Raw genomic sequence first — 21,069 nt, 5'->3', positions numbered from 1 at the left:
AGATATAATAAGATATTTAGCGGGACCTTGATTGACCAACCGACGTTCACTCGACCGGGCTTCACTCGCTCAGTAGTGTTATTAGGCCTGCTAGCTCGTCCATTTTAAAGCTTCCCGACTGTCCTCAATTATCTTCGTCTGACCAAGCGTGGTACCTGGTATGCGACACTAGTGACTGCTGATCTTTCTTTACGATCGGAGGACAATTTATTCGCCCGAGAAAGGCCCAACTTACTTTGTCTTTCAAACTGATATCATTTACTCAGCAGTACTCGATCCGCTTGATAATACTCAATCCACCCGATCGTTGCCAATCTATTTGATAGACTTGAATACCCTACTTAATTTTATTTTCTACGTCAATCTATCTTCCTTATTTTAATTGTCTGTGGGCCTATCATTGTTACCGAATTAATAAAGTATAAAATCTGAATCACCTTATATTATTTATTTTAAAAAACTTTATATTATTTATTTTAAAAAACTTTATATTATTTATTTTAAAAAACTAACAATATTATATCACCATATCTTGCTTGCTTTTAAAAATTAACAATACCATTCAACACCGAAATCAACAATATTATACGGTATAAACTATAACTCACTGTATATTATTAATTTTCAAAAATCAATAAAAAAAATCTGAAAATCAGTAACATAACTCCATAATATTATTACTGATTTTTTTAAAATCAACCGCACAGTAAAAAAATCCATAATTAATTTTTTTATAATGGCTTGAAAATTGTATAAGTGACCAGGAACATATATATTCACTTTGTTGAATTGTCGTTTATAAGGTAATGAATGGCTAATGTTATTAATTTTTAAGTCGATCATTTTATATAATTGACTCGGTCAAATCATTAATGCAAACTCTCTGTCTTAATAATTTCGAAAGAAATATTCAGTTTCAAATAATATTGCTAAAAATTTATTAGTTAAAGGTCATTGTCCGTCTACAGGAAGTCCAATTTATTGGGGTCTCTTGGAGTAATACTATAATTAATATGAGATATTACTATATTAAATTATGGGATTGAAATAAATATATGGGATTGAAATTCAGTACATTCTTGAATGTTTTGGTCACTATATTAATAAGTTAATGGTCATCCATGATATATTTTCTCCGTGTCAGACTTAGGGATAGATTAGCAGGGATTATTGGGAGCGAATAATTTTTATCACATAATTTCAATTTATTAGGTCTCGAAGGGCTTGTGCAATTGATACCATATCAAGATTTATTTTAATAAATTATGAAGTTAATTTGTAATTAATATAAAATATCTCATTGAGTATTTGATTTTTTCCATACAAATACAAAATACTCTATAATTTATCTATATATACTCAGCCATTTGAGACCAGCCCTAGTCAAGATCTATCGGAGAATGAGCCAAGGAGGAGTCTGTCCTCTTGATCGTCCTTCGTCGATAGTCGACAACTAACTTGATCACCTCCGCTTGTCTACACTCACGAATTACTCCACCCTTTAGTCTGTTGGAAGAAAAGAAATTGTTGGAGAAGAAATAAAAGGATTATAGAAAGAAAAATATGGAAGAGGTGAAGAATCTCTACGTGGAGAGAAGGAGAATAAAACAAAACACACAACTTGCTTCATTCATTGAAAAGAGGTACATATTTATAGGCTCATTGGATAAGCACTAATAATCAAGATTTTTTTTTAAAAATTCTATCTCTACGAAACTCTTATCCTATCTTGACAACTCAACAATCCTATCACAAAGTTTGGTCAAACTTGCCACCTCATCCTTCTATCTTTACAAATTTTATCAACATTAAAATAAAGTTTAATTAATCTCCAACACCCCCTCTTAAACTTTATTTTGTGACTCCAAGTAGATTCCGCATTTTGATGAATTCAAATTTGAGTGACTTTGTAAAAATGTCAGCAACTTGATCTTTGGTCTTCACATAGACTAGCTCAACATCTTTATTTTTCACATGTTCCCGAATAGAATGAAAGCGTATATCAATATGTTTACTTCTTTGATGATATACTGGATTCTTCCCCAATGCAATTGTCAATTTGTTGTCAATGCAAATTTGAGTTGCTTCACTTTGTTCAAATTTGATCTCCTTTAGCAAGCTTCTTAGCCATATAGCATGACTAACACATGAGGATGCAGCAATGTACTCTGCTTCACACGTGGAAAGAGTAACAATTAGTTGTTTCTTTGACATCCAAGAAAATGTCGTATCTCCAACGAAAAATGCAAAGCCGGAAGTGCTTCTCCGGTCATCACAGTCTCCACCCCAATCACTATCTGAATATCCAACAAGCTGAGAATTATTAGAGTGAGAATAAAATAGTCCATGATTCATAGTACCTGGGACATAACGAAGGATTCGCTTGGCTGCCTTCCAATGAGTCTCTTTAGGCTCTTCCATGAACTTGCTCACAAGACCGACTCCATATAATATATCCAGTCGAGTGCAAGTTAGGTACCGCAAGCTCCCCATCAAACTTTTGAAACGTGTAGGATCAACCGTCTTTCCTTCGTCATTCTTGGATAGCTTTGTTCCGCAGTCCATCGGTGTGTTAACTAGATTACAATCATCCATTCTAAATCTCTTGAGGACCTCCTTTGCATATTGTTCTTGAGTCATAAATATACCATCAACTCCTTGTTTCACCTCCAAGCCAAGAAAGTAGGGCATAAGACCCATATCAGTCATATCGAATGCTTTTGCCATAGCTTCCTTAAAAGATTTTATCATTTGAGATGAACTTCCTGTCACGATTAGATCATCTACATATAATGATACCAATAAGATGTTATCATTGTCTGCTTTTACATAAAGAGCATGCTCATAAGGGCATTGCATAAAGCCATTTTCTTTGAAGTATGCATCAATTCTTGAATTCCATGCTCTCGGTGCTTGCTTCAAGCCATAGAGAGCTTTCTTCAACTTCAACACCTTTCTTTCTTGCCCCCTCTTGATGTAGCCAGCCGGTTGTTCAATATAGACTTCTTCTTCTAAGTAGCCATTAAGAAATGCCGATTTAACATCAAGCTGAAATATTTGTCATTTTAGTTGAGCGGCTAAAGAGATTATCAACCTTATAGTCTCCATTCGGGCAACGGGAGCAAACACTTCTTTGTAGTCAATGCCGGCCTTTTGTTTGTAACCTTTTGCCACAAGTCGCGCTTTGTACTTTTCTATTTCTCCTTGAGCATTTTTCTTCACTTTATAAACCCACTTCACACCAATGGGTTTATGGCCATCGGGCAAAGTAGTAAGATGCCAAGTTTCATTCTTCTCAATTGCTTTCATCTCTTCATCCATGGCTTTCTTCCATTTGCTATCTTTAATAGCTTCTTCAAAAGATTCAATTTCTTCATTAGCATAAAGACAAATGAGATTAAGTGGAGTTGTCACCTCATATATTTCTTGAAGACTTCTTGTCTTTTGTGGTGGAGGATCTTCTTCATCCAAGGGTGATGAAGAAGTAGGCGATGGTGGTGGAGTTGGTTCTTTCTCCTTCACTTGTTCTTCTTCTTGAATCATCACCATATTAGTGTTCCAATTCCAAGCACCATCTTCTTGAAATTCAACATCTCTACTTATGATAATCATTTTGTTCACTGGATTATAGAGTCTGTAAGCCTTCGATCTTGCATCGTAGCCAATGAAAATGCAAGGTAAACTTTTGTCATCAAGCTTCGTTCTTCTTTGATCTGGAATGTGTGCATAGGCAATACACCCGAAAATCTTCAAATGAGATACAGATGGCTTGTATCCGGTCCATGCTTCTTGAGGTGTAATTCCTTCTAAATTTCTTGTAGGAGATCTATTTAGCAAATACACCGCATAGTTTACAGCTTCAGTCCAAAATTCTTTCGGTACTTCTTTCGTTTTGAGCATACTTCGAACCATGTCGAGAATAGTTCGGTTCTTCCTTTCAGCAACTCCATTTTGTTGAGGGGAGTAAGGTGCTGTCAAAGGCCTCCAGATGCCATGATTTTTGCAGAATTTTTCAAATTCTTTTGAGGTGAATTCACCACCACGATCTGACCGCATTGCCTTGATAGTATAGCCAGATTGATTTTCTACCAATCCTTTGAATTCCTTGAACTTTTCAAAAGCATTGTCTTTATTCATCAAAATATAGACCCAAGTTTTCCTGCTAAAATCATCAATAAAGGTTAGAAAATATCGACGACCTCCAAAGGATGTCGGAGTGATTGGCCCACATATGTCTGTATGAATGAGTTCAAGAGGCTTCTTAGCTCGATTGTGCGATTCATTCGGAAAACTTGCTCTAGGATGTTTGCCAAGAATACACCCTTCACAGATATCATCTTGAGCATTAATATGAGGAAGACCATTCACCATTCCTTTGCTTGAGAGAAGCTTTAGAGCTCTGAAGTTTACATGCCCGTACCTCATATGCCATAGCCATGTAATATCCTTTATGCATGCACTTAAGCATTTTGCAGTAACATGCTTAATATCAAGAGAAAACATCCTATTTTTAGACATAGGAATATGAGCAATAAGTTTGCTTTGCTTTTTTAGACAAAGACTACCATCTTTTAGTTGCATATTAAAACCTTTCTCAAGCAATTGTCCAAGACTGATAATATTTGTTTTCATGTCGGGCACATAATAAACATCAGTGATGTATGTGTGAGCTCCGTCTTTAAGTTTGATAAGAATCTTACCAACGCCTCTTACTTGGATTTTGGATGCGTCTCCAAATGAAACTTGTCCATTCACCGTTTCATCCAACTCGACAAACATATCTTTATGCCCGCACATATGATTGCTTGCCCCGGAGTCTAAATACCACAAATTCTTGTTTGTGGAATCTCCATCCTTTCTTGCTAGCAAAACTACATCATTGTCATTGTCTTCTTTTGACGCGTAATTAGCATTCCCTTGCACATTGTTAGAGCGGCATTCCGTTGCATAATGACCAAATTTGTTGCAAGTATAACATCTTACATTTCTTTTGTCATACCTTTGGTTTCTACCTTGATTGTTGTCTTTACTTCTTCCTCGATCTCGAGCAAAGCCCCTGCCACGACCTCTACCTTGGCCACGTCCACGGAAGTTACCACGACCACCGCCATTTTCTTGCGAACCTTCAGTCTTTGACTCTTCTTTTTGGTCAATAATGGTGAGCTTGGTTTGTAGAGCCTGCTCCATAGGCTCTCTCCTTCTTCTTTGCATTCTTGCTTCATGAGCTTGTAGAGAGCTTAATAATTCTTGCACCTTCATTTCTTTCACATATTTAGATTCTTCTATGGCCGCAACTACATAGTCGTACCTTGGTTCCAACGAGCGTAGAATTTTTTCTACGACACGACTATCTTCAATGTTATCGTCATTTCTTCTCAATTGGTTGACAATAACCAATATCCTTGTAAAGTAGTTTGATATATTTTTGGACTCTTTCATCTCCAACGATTCAAATTCCTCTCTCAGGATTTGAAGGCGAATACTTTTTGCTCTTTCATCACCTTTGTATGCTACTTGTAGGATCTCCCATGCCTTTTTGGAAGTTGTAGCTTCGGCTACTTTCTCAAAAGTAGCTTCATCAAGAGCTTTATAAATAAAGAAAAGAGCTTTTTTATCTTTTCTCTTTTGTTCCGCCATTGCCATCTTTTCTGTCTCCGTTTGGTCGATTCCTTCTTGAGGCGCTTTATAGCCTCTTTCAACAATATCCCACAAGCCTTCGCTCTCCAGTAAGGCACTCATTTGGATACTCCAATTGCCATACTTCAAATCAACAAGACGAGGGATAGGAAGCATCGACATGGCTCTGATACCACTTTGTTGGAAAAAAAGAAATTATTGGAGAAGAAATAAAAGGATTATAGAAAAAAAAAAATATGGAAGAGGTGAAGAATCTCTACGTGGAGAGGAGGAGAATAAAACAAAACACACAACTTGCTTCATTCATTGAAAAGAGGTACATATTTATAGGCTTATTGGATAAGCACTAATAATCAAGATTTTTTTTTAAAATTATATCTCTACGAAACTCTTATCCTATCTTGACAACTCAACAATCCTATCACAAAGTTTGATCAAACTTACCACCTCATCCTTCTATCTTTATAAATTTTATCAATATTAAAATAAAGTTTAATTAATCTCCAACATAGTCATCCATTTTTCCCAAGACGTCCAGCGAGCAGCCAACCGCTTGGCGTCAACTTCCATCATGAGCACTGTCAGATAAGTCCAGTGACATTTTCCGAGCACTGTTGGCTTCTTCGTTGCGTGACCTGCACGCGGGAGATGTCCTCGCTCTACGTCCAATATTCGCCTGGCAATATCCGTTTGATGAAATGCATAAGCGAAGCGTATAATTGGATCCTAGTCGTCCGCTTCCTGAAAATCCCTCCTTGACCTTGTCTTTCCTTTTTTTCTTCTTTCTCGCAAGAATACTGCCAGGCCATTGCTGATCCCTACATGGAGTGTGAATTTATAGTAGGCGGTAGAACGGATATCTACTTCTAATTAGCATCATGCTAACAATTTAATTTTGCTTTTTAAGAACCTGGGCGAACTTAGTTACTTAGATGCTTTCCCTGTTCCCCTTATTATCTCATTGTCTTGCTGACCCACGTGATCGCCAAGCATCATATCTTCTTTTTTGTTTGTGATTTCTCTGATATTCTATTTTATCTCTCTCATTTGAAGAAGATGGGAATTGCACACCGTAACATCATTCCAACAATCCTGTCCATACTACACCAAATTTGGTACATCCCGATAATGATTGTTAGAAAGTTTCTTAGATGCTTTGGGTTTTTGATATCATAGCTTTGTAGGATATTACTATTGCATTCTAGTTTGTAACTGTAACCTTTTAATGTAGATAATTCCTATCGGCATTTATTGTTTAACATGCTGAACTTAGGTGGTGATGATAAGGTAAGTTTTATTTTTCTGTTTATTTGTTTGAATTGGATAAATTTCCATCATTTACTGCTCTGGACTGTTTACAGCATGTATGCTGCATTTTAATTAGTTTTGTCATGTCCTCCCAGTGTCATCATCTAATATTTTTTTCTAGACAAATGCATGTAAAAAAAACTAATTTAACAATCAATTACCATCTCCAAGTAACATTTTATAGCTCATTAAGTTTATTTAATTTATTTATACTTGTCATTGTAGGTTTATTCATCAACCCTTTATCTTAACCAGTAGAGCCGGAAGGTTTATAGTTAAGCTGTATGCAATTCGCTGAGTTCAAATACTTATTTATGTCGAATTGAATTTTTTATTATTAAATATATTTATTATTGTAAAAAAAACTTCTATTAACCCTCGTTAAAATTTTATTTGGATGCGTCCTTAGAGACGAACTATGTCACCTTGCTCTAAAAATTTAAATTTATTGGGGCTGTTTGACACTGCCAATATAGGGGATCAGTTGAATCCAATGCAACTCTATTTGGCATTGCTAATATTATATTGCTGATTTTTAAAAATAAATACTACTGAAACTAACAGTAGAGTATTGTTGATTAAAAAAAATCAAAAACATATGATGATTTAAAGTTTATACTCTATAATATTATTGATTTTCAAAAACCAATAACATACGGTAACTCAGAGTTTATATTCCATAATATTATTAATTTTTGTTAGCCAGATTTTAAAATATCAACAATATATAATGATTCGGAGTTTATACTCTATAATATCACTGATTTTAAAAATTAATAACACGGTGTTATAGATTTTCAAAAATTAGCAACAATGAAAAGAAAGAAACAGACAACTAAAAAAACAAAGAGATATAAGGTGTTTCAATATTTTCAAAATCATATATGTGGTGATGTAGAAAAAAAATTACGTTATTGGTTAAATTGCCATTTATAAGGTAATAAATGGCATGTTATTAATTTTTAAGTCGATCATTTTATATGATTGACTCGGTCAAATAATTAATGAAAATTCTGTCTTAATAATTTTGAAAGAAAATTTCAGTTCCAAATAATGTAGCTCAGAATTTATTAGTCCTGTCTATCGGAAGTTTATAATTTCAATTTATTAGGTCTCTACCTGTCAGAATTTATTAGTTAGAGGTGATTGTCGGTCCCCCGGAAGTTCATAATTTCAATTTATTAGGTTGGCGGACCGTGTTTGTTTCAATAAATTTTAAGGTTAATTTCAATAGATATAAATATCTTATTGAATTATGATTTTAACTATGTAAAGAATAATTGGGTTAAGAAAAAAATATCCTGATGCAATGATAAAAGGGGGTCATTAAGTACAAATCAAAGGACGGAGATAACATTTGGTATGGAGGTTAAAGTTAAAAAGGTTAACATCAAAAAACTAATGGGTTCACCAAAAGAGGGGTCGAGCAGAACTCTCTTGTAGTGGTCGAGCGAAGCTCTACTGCAGTGGCCAATCGAGCACGAACCATCTGATCGGCAAAGGGTGGTCCAAACAAAACACCCGTATAGCTAAGATCATCAAGCGGTCATCACGGTGCAGAGGAACGTTGGGACGACCGAAGCGTTAGTCCGGTCGGGCGGAAACAAGCTACCGAGTCAAGTCACCGCTGGGAAGAGCAGTCGAGTCCGACCGAGCGGAGAAGTTCCCAGCCGAGCAGCTATCCCGCTTGACCGAGCAGAGGGATCATTGATGTACTTCTTAATACCCTTCTGGGAGATAGTACCGCTGACACAAGGCATGATCAAAAGGTAAATCATACGACGAAAGTTTCTACTGTCTTGTCAGGGATATGCATGCCTTGTTAAAGTATGGTGTCAAAGGCACTTTCCTGATAGATCATTTTATAGGACAAATTGGCGAACGTGCCCATGCCTTGAGAAGCGTGCACGTTGCCCGTTGGGGCACTATATAAAGGGGGATCTATGCATCGACGGAGGTACGCATTATTCACTATTCACGCTTGTGCTCACTGTTGCTCCGTCTTCTTCCCTCTTTCCGGTGACTGACTTGAGCGTCGGAGAGCCAACGCCGGGGACCCTTTCCGTGGCTCGGCACTCACATTTCTTGTGTTGTAGATGTTGGTGCGGGAAGCATCTGACGATATAACCCAAGTTTTGATAATGGCAAAGGATTCAAAATTAAGGTTAATTGTTATCTGATATGTGTGAATGAGTTTTCAGGAAAGTCCTAACTGCGGTTAGGCAGGAGAAAAACCCTAGGGGTGGTAACCCTAGGTTATGGAAAATCCTAAGGGGTGACAACTTTAGGTCCTAGGGGGTTGTAACCCTAGGTGGCGGTAAACCCTAAGGGGCGAAAACCTTAGGTCCTAGGGGGAGGTAACCCTAGGTGGTGGAAAACTCTAGGGGGTGGTAACCCTGGACAGAAAGTCCAGTCGGTCTGGAGGACCGGACTGGCAGTAGGTATGCTCTCCTAAGTGGAGTAGGTGAGGACACGCTCCTTGCAAAGGGAACAGTAGGCGTCGGTTCGATCTAGGGTTTCCGGTCGGAAATCTGAAGTCAGAACCGGACAGTCTGGTGACTGTCATATATTTATTTTTATGTCATTATTATGTGCTAACTTTATTTTGCAGGATATGTTGTTGTTTTGTGGACTAACATATTTTGCAGGGACAAAATAGCAAGGTTTGCCTTGGGTGAACAGTACCTGAGGCACCCTTCATGGTGCTTGAGCTACGCAGGAAGCCAAGCTGGAGGCGTCCTCATGGAGGCTTGAGACACCTCGGACGGCATTGAAGGCGCCCTCCAGGGGATTGGAGGAGCCCTCAAGTGGATAGGCGAAACTGCTTCAGAGCTTATCTGCACTACGGATCCGGCCGTGATGGAGGCACCCTCAAGGGGCTTGGAGGCGCCTTCAACAGCCCTTATATGGAGGTCTCGACCAGTAGCACTTTTCATCAATTCGAAAGCATTCTTTCTTCAGCGCGTGACTAATGAGACGTTCCAGCTAAGCTACAACAAGATCCCGACAACCCGAAGCTACGAAACTTTAAATCTTTGTTGTCAGTATAGCTTTTAATATTATTTTGTAATCACTTCTTGTAAACATTTGCGCTATTATAGTTGTTGCCCAAAGTAAACGCTCGACGAGCATGAGCCTTGGAGTAGGAGTCACCCTAGGCTCCGAACCAAGTAAATCTTGACATCTTTTCTGCGTGTGTTATTTATTATTCCGCTGCAATTACTCGTAAGTTTTCCGAATACGAAAAGTGAAAGCCACAAGCGCTATTCACCCCCCCTCTAGCGCGTTTCGATCAAACAGTAGAGTGGAGTCTACATCCAGTCAATGCAACAGCCACATCCCCAGCTAGCCATCTTTCGGATTGTCAGACAGGAACATATTGGCGCCGTCTGTGGGAATGTAGCCTGCATCTGATACGTGAAGATGGAAGACGCTGGGTGACTCACCATGGTGACTTTAACAAAAAAAAGAGCTAGATATGCTGATACAAGACCGAGCAGTAAAAATAGTGGAGCAATAACAGCAGCAAGCGTTGTTCGAGTGCCAAGTGCATGAGCCCGCGACCTCAATAGCGAGCCATTAGGCCGGATATAGGGATCGAGCGGAGCATGTATCCATTTGGGGGTAGAATAAGAAGTTAACCGACATATACAGGGATGCACCCAACTCGCCGATACCCTTCCATCGGGAACTGTTCCATACCCCATCAGAAGAGCAGTGCCGAACGGACAAGGAACAAGGATCCTCCTCGGATGATGCACCCATTCGAGACGCGCAGAAAGGGAAAGCACCAAGGAACGATGATTCGCCCGAGCGGATCAACCAACAATTCTCTCAGGGGATCTTGGATGACCCTCTACCAAGACACTACACCCCACTAACAATCGGGGAGTACAATGAAACGACCGATGTGGATGACCATCTGACCATGTTTGATAATGCAGTCATACTCCATGAATACACTGACAGAGTGAAGTGTCGGGTCTTCCTCACTACCCTTTCCAGATCAACAGAGTGCTAGTTCAGGCGATTGCCGATCGACTCGATTCATAGCTTCAAAGACTTTCGAGCGACATTCTTGTACCACTTTGCCAACAACCGCTGCTACCAAAGACAAGCATTAATCTGTTCACATTGAAGCAGTGACCCAAAGAGGCATTGAGAGCCTACATCAAGCAGTTCAACTAGGTGGCCATGAATATTTCATCAGTCTCCTCAGAAATATTGGTGAACTCCTTCACCCAGGGACTCACCGAAGGGGAATTCTTCCGCTCCCTCATCCAGAAGCCGCCGAAAGACTTTGACCAGCAAGAGAGCCACGGAATATATAAACGTGGAAGAGGCCCAAGAGGTGAGAAGGAATGAGGCGCTTGCCAAACCCACAGGAGTGCCTGAGCAGCGACCACTGAGTAGCCAGCAACGACCAAAGGGCCCCAATCGGGAGGAGCACAACAACACCAGGAGGTCGCTCGAAAGCTGCAAAAGGCAAGTCATGGATGCCATTGTTTTGCTCATTCCATCAGTCAGCGACGCAAAACATGCACGACTGCTACTGTTGGTGCAATATCCCTCAGGTCAAGGTTGACCTGGTTGACCAAGCTTGAGTCTTGGTTTGAGTTTCGATGTTTGACAATACAAGGTTGATTGAAGAAGAGTCAAGTAGGTCAAGGATGACCGGATACTTGACTGGGAAGTCCTAACTGGGATGTTAGGCAGAAGAGAAGTCCTAGTGAGTGAAGCTAGACAGATTGGAAGTCCTGGTGAGTGAAGCCAGGCAGAAGAAAGTCCTGGTGAGTGAAGCCAGGCAGAAGAGAAGTCCCAGTGAGTGAAGCTAGGCAGATTGGAAGTCCTGGTGAGTGAAGCCAGGCAGAAGAGAAGTCCTAGTGAGTGAAGCTAGGCAGATTGGAAGTCCTGGTGAGTGAAGCTAGGCAGAAGAAAGTCCTGGTGAGTGAAGCTAGGTGAAAATCCTAGTGAGTGAAGCTAGGTGAAAGACCTGGTGAGTGAAGCCAGGCACGGGGAAATCCAGATGGGTCAAGACTGACCAGACATATGGTGGAAGTCCAAGTAGGTCAAGGGAGTGACCGGATACTTGGCACAAAGAGAAAAAGTCTAAGTGGGTCAAAGGGATCGACTGGATACTTGGTGGGAAGTCTTGGCAGGTCAAGGGAGTGACCAGATGCTAGGCATGATATACCAACAGGTCAAGGTTGACCGAATGTTGGTTTGAGAGGCTTGGGACTTGGTTTTGGGCAAAAATCAAGAGCTGGATCGATCAGTGGATCGATTCAGGCCTTTCCCAGCGAACAGAGAGCCTCTGGATCGATCAGTGGATCGATCCAAAGGTCCCAATCGATCATCCGATCGATTGGGACGTTGCTGGTTCGCGCGATAAGCGCTGGATCGATCCGTGGATCGATCCAAGCGTTTTCTCCAGAGCACAGAGGCGCTCTGGATCGATCCGTGGATTGATCCAAAGTCTCCCCGATCGATTGGGAGTTTTCGAATCGATCGGGATCCGACCGTTGCGTCGTATTTGAGCTGCAGGCGTGCGATGGCTGCGGCATCTCTTCACCGATTCATTTTCAGATCTTCACCAGCTTCTCCACAGCTCTTCTCAAGCTCAAGATCGCCAGTTCTTGAAGGCTCTTGGAGGTTCTTCCAAGTCAAGAGGCGGATCAAAGCAAGAAGAAGAAACTTGGGTTAGGGTTTTTGCTCTCATTGTGAGCCTGTAAGCTTGTATTTCATTACCTTTCCTTTTCTTCTTGTACTGAGTCTTGTAGGGCTTCTCCGCCCTTGGTAGTTACCATAAAGGAGAGTTTTATTAGTGGAGGGTGTGTGTGTAGGTGTGGATCCTTGGACTAGTCACCTCTTGTGAGGTGGATACCAAGTAAACCAACCTTGTTAGCGTTGTGTGGTTTGTTTCTGTATTTTCCGCTGCGCATCTTTGAAGAAACAAGCAACGCCGAGCACCGAGCACGCGACGAGCTATTCACCCCCCCTCTAGCTACTTTTTGGTCCCAACAAGTGGTATCAGAGTGAGGCCGCTCTTCACCGGAATCATCGCCGGAAGGGTCAAGCATAACAAGAAGAGCTAGAGGGTGAAGAAGTTGAAGCAAAATTGTCAAAGTCAAAGAAATCAAAAGCTCAACTTCTACAATGGAATTCCGAGATGGGCTCGGATTCAACACGAGGGTGGCTCCACCATACACTTCCACGAGCTTCGATTCTTGGAAATCAAGAATCGAAAATTTTCTTATGATGGAGATAGAGCAATGGTTTGCTCTTATGGAAGGCTTCAAGACTCCAACAAATTTAAAGGGCAAAGTTCTCAAGAGGAGCAAGTGGAGCCAAGAGCAAGTCCAAAGGTGCGAGGCCAATGATAAAGTGACCAAGCTTTTGGTCAATTTATTGCCAAGCACCATCCTTTGCAAAATTGGAGAATTTGAAGATGCAAATGAATTATGGAGTAAATTGGCCAAGCTTCATGAAGAGATCCCCTCCACTGTACAAGAGCAAGAAGAATCCAGAGAGGGTGACTCTTTGGAGCAAGACCAAGAGGAGGACTCCGAGGTTGAGAGATGCTCAATCTCCGAAGAAGAAGTCCAAGAAAGAGCTCCATCTTCAAGGGAGTGCAATGAAGAGAACAAGGAGGGAGCATACTCCTTGTTCCATGTACAAGATGATGAAGCCTCCACCTCTAGGAGTGAGGGGGAGCAATCTTCATTGACACCGGATCAAGTGCAAGAAGGATCCTCCACATCCGGGTCAAGAGAAGAAGAGGATGAAGAAGCTCCCACCTCTACGAGTCAAGTCAAATCTATTGGAGGAGTATCATCTTCGGATCAAGAGGAAGCTTCTACCTCCGGATCCAAAGGAGCAAGTGTCATCCCTACACAAGAAGGTATAAATGTTTCAATTAAAAATAAAAATCATATAATATGTTTTGAGTGTAGGGAAAGTGGGCACTACAAGAGCAAGTGTCCCAACTTGGCTAAGAAGAAGGGTCAAGTGACACAAAAGGGCAAGGAGAAGCCCAAGGAGACCACCCCCGAGACAAAGAAGAGCAAGGAGCACATTGTGTGCTTCTTGTGTCAACAAAAAGGGCATTACCGAAGTCAATGCCCCAAGGGGAAGAAGATGGTCAAGGCTCAAGGAGGCACTACTCAAGGGGGAGCCTCCAAGGTAAAGAAGAAGGTAACATTTATTGAGCCTATCCCTTTACGTTATGGTAAAAAGCATGGTAGTTCTAATTTTTATCATTTTAATGTAATTTACCATAAGAATAGAAAGCATGAGGGCATTAAGGAAAAACATGTGGCCCTACATGCCAAGACTACCCAACCTAAGGTTAAGAAGGTAGATAGACATTTGGGCAAGAACACTAAGGATAATAGATACAAGCCCAAGAATAAAAATGCTCATGGATCAAATGAAAAATCAAATACTAAGGACTTAGTGAGGGAAAATCAAGTCTTGAGGTCAAGACTTGATAAATTAGAAAAGACCCTAAAAAGATTGGAAAATATCCTATTAGGGCAAAATGAGCATAACCTAGGTTTAGGGGTACAAAAGCCATCAAATGGCCATAGAGGGTTGGGATACAAACCCAAAGCAAAAAGGGATGTGCCTAGTTATCATAGGGTTCCATATAGTTATGGAACAAACCCTAAGTCTAGAGGTCAAGTCAAGGATACAAGGGAAGATATCCCTAGAAGTATCTTTGCAACCAAAGTGACTAAGACTTCTAAGAAGTCTAAGAAAGTCACTAACAAGGTCACAAGGGAGGCTATCCCTAGAGTTGACCTAGAGAATGTGACCAAGGCTTCTAAGCAGCCCAACAAGGTCACTAGGAAGGTATCTAGGGAAGTTATCCCTAGTGAGTACCTAGAGCATCTAAGGAGTACCAATAGGTGTTGGGTTCTTAGGAGCATCTTCTCTACCTCATAGATGGGTTAGAGAGTGTCAATTCCGATTAGAAGGGTAGTTAACCCAACTTTGAGGAAATTGACACTCAAGGAGCATTTTCAGGGTTTTTGTTAACCTTTGAAAATGAAATGGAATTATTATTTACTCCTTGAAAGAGTAAAATGTGCCTAAATGGTTGAAAATTGATCTTATCTTAAAATGACATATATTGGGAAAACCTAGAGAAATACCAAGTTGAGATTTTGGTATTCTCTTAGAAATTTAAGGCAATCCGGGCCTTGATTTATGTGATTACTCTTGAGGAAAAATGGAATATACCAACATTTGAGGATATGCTTAATTTTTAAGTGGCATAAACAAATTAAGAGAAATAGAAATGTCAATTTAGGTTTTGGCATTTCTTTGAAGCATTTAGGGCAATCTAGGTTTAATGTTTTAAGATAAAACAAGTTGCATATTTTGAGTTTAGCTAAGTGGTTAAGGATACTTAGATAGGAAATCTAGGTATCTTATTAATGCTAAACCTTGCCATGATTGTTTGCCCATCATATGCCATGACATCATGTCTATTTTTACATTCATGTTTTATTATGAAAAATTCAAAAATACCATGTCATGACATTTATACATCATGTAGTTATAGGATATTTTCTTTTGAAAAATATTTCCTTTTGATGTATGCCATAACATAATCATGCATTAAGTTTAATTCCTTGTAATTAAGGACAAATGACATTTAACAACACTTATTAACAAGTGATATCCTAGGTGGATGTCTAATATCTCTAAAATGCCTAGATAGATATGCATGATCCCTAGAATAGGGCAAAACCAAATTTTACATCTCACAAAGACCTATAAGATGACTTGTATGTGTTTTGTGCACAATAGATACAAGTGAGATGTTAGGATGATGAACAAAACTCAACATGTTGATTTAGTGAATTTCTTTGAGTTTTAAGTTCATCAAAACACATAGTTATGTGTTTTCCCATCATTGGGAAAGCTAATGTACAAGTCATGTGCATTAAGCCCAAGGAACATGGTGGGATATTGGTTTTGAAAATGTTTTTAAAATAATTTTGGAAAACCTTGGTGAAGGATATCTTTTGATAGTAATCACCATTGTATAGTTAGACACAAACTTGAAGAAAACACTAAAGTTTTTGCAAGTTCTCAAGTTTGTGTCAATCTTTGAAAATATGATGTATTTGTTGGGGTTGCAAGGTTGCAAACATAGTCCCATATTGGAAACACATGGGAAAGATCATGGGTTTATAAGAGAAAAGATATCTCCATTGGCATGAGGCCTTTTGGGTAGAGCCCAAGAGCAAAACCATGAGGGCTTAGGCCCAAAGTGGACAATATCATGCTATTGTGGAGATATCTAAATTCTTTTGAATCCTACAATTGGTATCAGAGCCCTGACTGCCAGAAGGTTTAACCGCCGACTGTGCACAAGAGCTATGGTCTGATTGAACCATGTGGGTACAATATTGACCTCAAACAAAGAAAGTGGAGGCTCCTATGTTCGGATCAAGAGGACCAGACACCAGGCAGGAAGTCCTAGTTGCGGCTAGGCAAGGAAGTCCTAGTAGGTCGGGTGGACCGAGGGGCAGGAAGACCTGGTGGGTGCACCGGGCAGGAAGACCTGGTGGGTGCACCAGGCAGGAAGTCCTAGTTGCGGCTAGGCAAGGAAGTCCTAGTAGGTCGGGTGGACCGAGGGGCAGGAAGACCTGGTGGGTCGAGGATCAGACGTGGGAAGCCTATGGTCCTTTGTTTGAGGGGGGGGGGATTGTTGGGGTTGCAAGGTTGCAAACATAGTCCCATATTGGAAACACATGGGAAAGATCATGGGTTTATAAGAGAAAAGATATCTCCATTGGCATGAGGCCTTTTGGGTAGAGCCCAAGAGCAAAACCATGAGGGCTTAGGCCCAAAGTGGACAATATCATGCTATTGTGGAGATATCTAAATTATTTTGAATCCTACAGTATTTTCACAGAAAACTATTTTTCCATGATAAATTATACCCTAAATAATGTCTACACAAATTTTTACGATTTTTGTAATTTTGTAGAATTTTCTAGGGGTTTCTGAAATTGGCTGAAATTGAATTTCAGCAATTTCAGGACTCCAATCGATCAGTGGATCGATTGGAGTGCATCAATCGATCAGTCGATCGATTGAGAAGGAATTTCTCGCGAGCAGAAGCTCGCTGGATCGATCAGCCGATCGATCCAAGAGGACTGAATCGATCAGTGGATCGATTCAGAAGGGTTCAATCGATTGGAACCCAACTCCAATCGATTGAAGATGCTGATTTTGGCTGGGAAAGCATATTTTCAGCATTTTGAACCTATTTTAGTCTAGGTAACCATTCCAAACCCCTGAAAATATATTTGTATACATAAAAAGGGTGTTTTCGTGTGGAAAACAAGGATGGATTGGTTAAGGAAGGCTAAGTTGAATTTTAGGTTGAGGTTTGTGTCAAATTTTGAATATTTGAACCTCAAAACTTCTAAAATTGGGTTTCTTAAAGTTTTGGGGATTCCAAGTCATTGTTGGTGCAATGACAGAAGTTACCACCATGTCTTTAGGGGGAGAGACTCTTTAAAGACATGAAAATTATTTTTCATAAACCTTGGAATGTGGTTAACCTTCCGTTAAGAACATGCTCAAGGATGAGCGTTTGAACTTTAATGGGGAGTGGATATCCTCATTGTTCAAGTGGTTTCAAGTGGATAATGCTCAAGGATGGGCATTTGCCTATATTGGGAGAGAATGTAGGGTTGAGGATAATGAAGGGTATGAGACCTTCATTATCGTGTTGATCACAACGAGTGAAGTTGTGAACAACGATGAGCAACTCTTTAGGGGGAGAGTTTTCAACAAGTGAATTTGTTGATGTGTGCCCAAACATGGGGCATGGTTTGATGTGTGCTAATAGGGGGAGAATGAAAGGGAGTAAGTTAGGCGTTTTTTACCTAGAGGGAGTTTGCCCTCTTAGGGGGAGAATGAAGGGCTTAACTTATGTATTTATTACCTAGTGGCATGAAGAAGGTTTAGGCTATGGGATTAGCCTAACTTACATGTGGTATTGTAAGTGATAGTGTTGGTATTGTCAAACATCAAAAAGGGGGAGATTGTTGGTGCAACATCCCTCAGGTCAAGGTTGACCTGGTTGACCAAGCTTGAGTCTTGGTTTGAGTTTCGATGTTTGACAATACAAGGTTGATTAAAGAAGAGTCAAGTAGGTCAAGGATGACCGGATACTTGACTGGGAAGTCCTAACTGGGATGTTAGGCATAAGAGAAGTCCTAGTGAGTGAAGCTAGGCAGATTGGAAGTCCTGGTGAGTGAAGCCAGGCAGAAGAAAGTCCTGGTGAGTGAAGTCAGGCAGAAGAGAAGTCTTAGTGAGTGAAGCTAGGCAGATTGGAAGTCCTGGTGAGTGAAGCCAGGCAGAAGAAAGTCCTGGTGAGTGAAGCCAGGCAGAAGAGAAGTCCTAGTGAGTGAAGCTAGGCAGATTGGAAGTCCTGGTGAGTGAAGCCAGGCAGAAGAAAGTCCTGGTGAGTGAAGCCAGGTGAAAATCCTAGTGAGTGAAGCTAGGTGAAAGACCTGGTGAGTGAAGCCAGGCACGGGGAAATCCAGATGGGTCAAGACTGACCAGACATCTGGTGGAAGTCCAAGTAGGTCAAGGGAGTGACCGGATACTTGGCACAAAGAGAAAAGTCCAAGTGGGTCAAAGGGATCGACTGGATACTTGGTGGGGAGTCTTGGCAGGTCAAGGGAGTGACCAGATGCTAGGCATTATATACCAATAGGTCAAGGTTGACCGAATGTTGGTTTGAGAGGCTTGGGACTTGGTTTTGGGCAAAAACCAAGAGCTGGATCGATCAGTGGATCGATTCAGGCCTCTGGATCGATCAGTGGATCGATCCAGAGGTCCCAATCGATCAGCCGATCGATTGGGACGCTGCTGGTTCGCGCGATAAGCGCTGGATCGATCCAGGCGTTTTCTCCAGAGCACAGAGGCGCTCTAGATCGATCCGTGGATCGATCCAAAGCCTCCCCGATCGATTGGGAGTTTTCGAATCGATCGTATTTGAGCTGCAGGCGTGCGATGGCTGCGGCATCTCTTCACCGATTCATTTTCAGATCTTCACCAGCTTCTCCACAACTCTTCTCAAGCTCAAGATCGCCAGTTCTTGAAGGCTCTTGGAGGTTCTTCCAAGTCAAGAGGCGGATCAAAGCAAGAAGAAGAAACTTGGGTTAGGGTTTTTGCTCTCATTGTGAGCCTGTAAGCTTGTATTTCATTACCTTTCCTTTTATTCTTGTACTGAGTCTTGTAGGGCTTCTCCGCCCTTGGTAGTTACCATAAAGGAGAGTTTTATTAATGGAGGGTGTGTGTGTAGGTGTGGATCCTTGGACTAGTCACCTCTTGTGAGGTGGATACCAAGTAAACCAACCTTGTTAGCGTTGTGTGGTTTGTTTCTATATTTTCCGCTGCGCATCTTTGAAGAAACAAGCAACGCCGAGCACCGAGCACGCGACGAGCTATTCACCCCCCTCTAGCTACTTTTCGGTCCCAACAGCTACAACCTAACACCCATTGCAAGCAAGCTGACTCCATAAGGATATATTTAGGGTCGATTTGTAGTTAGGGGGTGAATAGCTCATTGTGCTTCGTTAGCTTGCTTCGTGATGATGATATGCAACGGATAGAACTCGAAGCAACACTCACAACGCTAACACAAAGGATTTACTTTGTATCCACCCCAAGAAGAGGTGACTAATCCAAGGATTCACACATGACACACTCTCCACTATGAAAAATATTCCTTCTCAGTAACTACTAAACGTGGAGAAATTTCGTACAAACTCACACAACAAGATATAATGCACGCAAGAAGAAAATACAAGAATGCAAAGTAAAAAACCACTTCTTGCTTGACCTTGTTGATGTAGATCACCTCTTGAACATTGGAAGTGCAACATTACTTGTTCCTAAGAGCTTCCAAAAATTGGCATAGAGTATCGGAGAAGATCGCGTGCTTGAATAAGGCTCGAGCGGAAGAACTCTAGAGAAGAAAGCTCGCCACAACTTTATACTCGACGCTTCTAGGGCTCTCAATCGATTGGACTTACTCTCAATCGATTGCCACGTCACATCCATGAATCGCAGTCGTCCATCGCTCGCTACCTGTGCAACGATCATATCTCAATCGATTGGTCAATATATTGGGGAGGCTTGAATCGATCGGTCGATTGATTCAGAGCGTCTCTGTGCTTTGCTGAAAAAGGCCTGAAGTGATCGCTCGATCGATTTAGTCTTTCTTGCGTTGCATGAGATTTTCAGCCCTAATCGATCGTTGGATCGATTGACGATGCCCAATCGATCGACTAATCGATTGGGGAGGCTTCTGTGCTTGCGATCTAGGCTCTCAATCGATTGGTCGATCGATTGGGCTACTGTTTATCACAACACTCTCATAATCGATCGATTGAGCTTCGGTCCAATCGATCAGTTGATCGATTGACCACCCTTGACTTGCTTAACTCAAGTTCAAGGGTTCCCAAATCCAACATCCGGTCAACCGTGACCTGTTGGAACTTCTCATGCCTAGCATCTGGTTAACCTTGACCTACTAGGACTTCTTCACTAAATGTCCGGTCAATCATTTGATCCACTTGGACTTTTCTCCTCGTGCCAAGTGTTCGATCAACCTTGACCCACTTGGACTTACCATCTCATGCCAAGTGTCCGGTTCTCCATGCACCACTTGGACTTTCTTCCACTAGATGTCCGGTCACTCTTGACCCATCTGAATTTCCTTGTGCCAATTATTCGGTCACTCCTTTGACCTACTTAGACTTCCCAACACCCAGTTGTCCAGTCAACCTTGACCCACCTGGATTTCCACGTGCCTAGCTTCACTCACCAGGTCTTTCCATCTGCCTAGCTTCATACTAGGACTTTCCATCTGCCTGGCTTCACTCACCAGGACTTTCACCTAACTTCACTCACTAGGATTTTCAACTGTCTGGTTTCACTTACCAGGACTTTCAACTGTCTGGTTTCACTCACCGAGACTTTCACATAGCTTCACTCACTAGGATTTTTACCTGGCTTACTCATCAGGATTTTTCCACTGCCCGGCTTCACTCACCGAGACTTTTCAACTACCTAGCTTCACTC

Source organism: Zingiber officinale, chromosome 1A (assembly GCF_018446385.1).
Source record: "Zingiber officinale cultivar Zhangliang chromosome 1A, Zo_v1.1, whole genome shotgun sequence".
Classification (NCBI taxonomy): domain Eukaryota; kingdom Viridiplantae; phylum Streptophyta; class Magnoliopsida; order Zingiberales; family Zingiberaceae; genus Zingiber; species Zingiber officinale.
Note: the sequence above shows the minus strand (reverse complement) of the source record.